Consider the following 3205-nt stretch of genomic DNA (forward strand, 5'->3'; position numbering starts at 1 on the left):
CACACAACCTATAAACATTACACACACAACCTATAAACATTACACACACAACCAATTATAATTACACACACCACCTATAAACATTACACACACAACCAATTATAATTACACACACAACCTATAAACATTACACACACAGCCAATTATAATTACACACACCACCTATAAACATTACACACACAACCTATAAACATTACACACACAACCAATTATAATTACACACACCACCTATAAACATTACACACACAACCAATTATAATTACACACACCACCTATAAACATTACACACACAACCAATTATAATTACACACACAACCTATAAACATTACACACACAACCAATTATAATTACACACACCACCTATAAACATTACACACACAACCAATTATAATTACACACACAACCTATAAACATTACACACACAACCTATAAACATTACACACACAACCAATTATAATTACACACACAACCTATAAACATTACACACACAACCAATTATAATTACACACACAACCTATAAACATTACACACACAACCAATTATAATTACACACACCACCTATAAACATTACACACACAACCAATTATAATTACACACACCACCTATAAACATTACACACACAACCAATTATAATTACACACACAACCTATAAACATTACACACACAACCAATTATAATTACACACACCACCTATAAACATTACACACACAACCAATTATAATTACACACACAACCTATAAACATTACACACACAACCTATAAACATTACACACACAACCAATTATAATTACACACACAACCTATAAACATTACACACACAACCAATTATAATTACACACACAACCTATAAACATTACACACACAACCTATAAACATTACACACACAACCAATTATAATTACACACACAACCTATAAACATTGCACACACAACCTATAAACATTGCACACACAACCTATAAACATTGCACACACAGCCAATTATAATTACACACACAACCTATAAACATTACACACACAACCAATTACAATTACACACACAACCTATAAACATTGCACACACAACCTATAAACATTGCACACACAGCCAATTATAATTACACACACAACCTATAAACATTGCACACACAGCCAATTATAATTACACACACAACCTATAAACATTACACACACAACCAATTACAATTACACACACAACCTATAAACATTACACACACAGCCAATTATAATTACACACACAACCTATAAACATTACACACACAACCAATTACAATTACACACACAACCTATAAACATTGCACACACAACCTATAAACATTGCACACACAGCCAATTATAATTACACACACAACCTATAAACATTGCACACACAACCCCAAAATCTATTACACATGTAAATACTGATTCAACTCTGAACACACAGAAAGAGGGGGAGCGACAGAGATATATATATATATATATATATATATATATATATATATATATATATATATAGAGAGAGAGAGAGAGAGAGAGGAGAGAGAGAGAGAGAGAGAGGCAGAGTGAGACGGAGAGAGAGAGGGAGGAACACAGAGAGGGAGGGAGAGAGAGAGAGAGAGAGAGAGAGAGAGAGAGAGAGAGAGAGAGAGAGAGAGAGAGGCAGAGTGAGACGGAGAGAGAGAGGGAGGAACACAGAGAGGGAGGGAGAGAGAGAGAGAGAGAGAGGCAGAGTGAGACGGAGAGAGAGAGGGAGGAAAACAGAGAGGGAGGGAGGGAGAGAGAGAGAGAGAGGGAGGAGAGAGAGGGAGAGAGAGAGAGAGAGAGAGAGAGAGAGAGAGAGGCAGAGTGAGACGGAGAGAGAGAGGGAGGAACACGAGAGGGAGGGAGAGAGAGAGAGAGAGAGAGAGAGAGAGAGAGAGAGAGAGAGAGAGGCAGAGTGAGACGGAGAGAGAGAGGGAGGAACACAGAGAGGGAGGGAGAGAGAGAGAGAGAGAGGCAGAGTGAGACGGAGAGAGAGAGGGAGGAAAACAGAGAGGGAGGGAGGGAGAGAGAGAGAGAGAGGGAGAGAGAGAGAGGGAGAGAGAGAGAGAGAGAGACGAGAGAGAGAGAGAGAGAGAGAGAGAGAGAGGCAGAGTGAGACGGAGAGAGAGAGGGAGGAACACAGAGAGGGAGGGAGAGAGAGAGAGAGAAAGAGAGGCAGAGTGAGACGGAGAGAGAGAGGAGGAACACAGAGAGGGAGGGAGGGAGAGAGAGAGAGAGAGAGAGAGAGAGAGAGAGAGAGAGGAGGGAGAGAGAGAGAGAGAGAGAGAGAGAGAGGGAGAGAGAGAGAGAGAGAGAGAGAATCTGAGAGGAGATGAGAGTTATATAAGTGATGATTAGTCAGACATCACCGGCGGCTCGCTGATCTGATCACGTTTCTCCTGATTATAGCGAGGAGACACGGACCACGCTGAGGAACACAAACATCATGCACTAAGAGGAAAATGGTGTAGAGAATCACACACTAATAAAAGACACGTATAATTCACTCCACAGAGCGCTCATCATCCTCATCATCATCATCCTCACACCACAGAGCTCAGAGAAAACCAGCACTGATGCTATTCATTACTAGCTAAAAGGAAATATTGTTGGTGTTTGCTAGCTAGTTACACCTCAGAAAACCTGTGTGTGTTAGCATATATATCTAGCCAACTTCCACCTATAGAGACTGACAGACAGGTAGCACCATCCACGTTTCTCCTGAAGGTAAAACACTGAGAACAATGGAGTAAGTCTACTGTTTATCAGTGAAACAGAAACAAACAAAAACACATTTATAGCGAAAGAGTGAGACAGTAGTAGAGTGAGAGTGAGACAGGAGTAGAGTGAGAGTGAGACGGGAGCAGTGCGAGTGTGAGACGGGAGTAGTGTGAGTGTGAGACGGGAGTAGAGTGAGTGAGACAGGAGTAGTGTGAGAGTGAGATGGGAGTAGTGTGAGAGTGAGACGGGAGTAGAGTGAGAGTGAGACGGGAGTAGAGTGAGGCGGAAGTAGAGTGAGACAGGAGTAGTGTGAGTGAGACGGGAGTAGTGTGAGTGAGACAGGAGTAGTGTGAGTGAGACGGGAGTAGAGTGAGAGTGAGACGGGAGTAGTGTGAGAGTGAGACGGGAGTAGAGTGAGAGTGAGACGGGAGTAGAGTGAGAGTGAGACAGGAGTAGAGTAAGAGTGAGACGGGAGTAGAGTGAGGG

The sequence above is a fragment of the Silurus aristotelis genome (genome assembly GCF_946808225.1).
Source record: "Silurus aristotelis genome assembly, chromosome: 3".
In the NCBI taxonomy this organism is placed as follows: Eukaryota; Metazoa; Chordata; class Actinopteri; order Siluriformes; family Siluridae; genus Silurus; species Silurus aristotelis.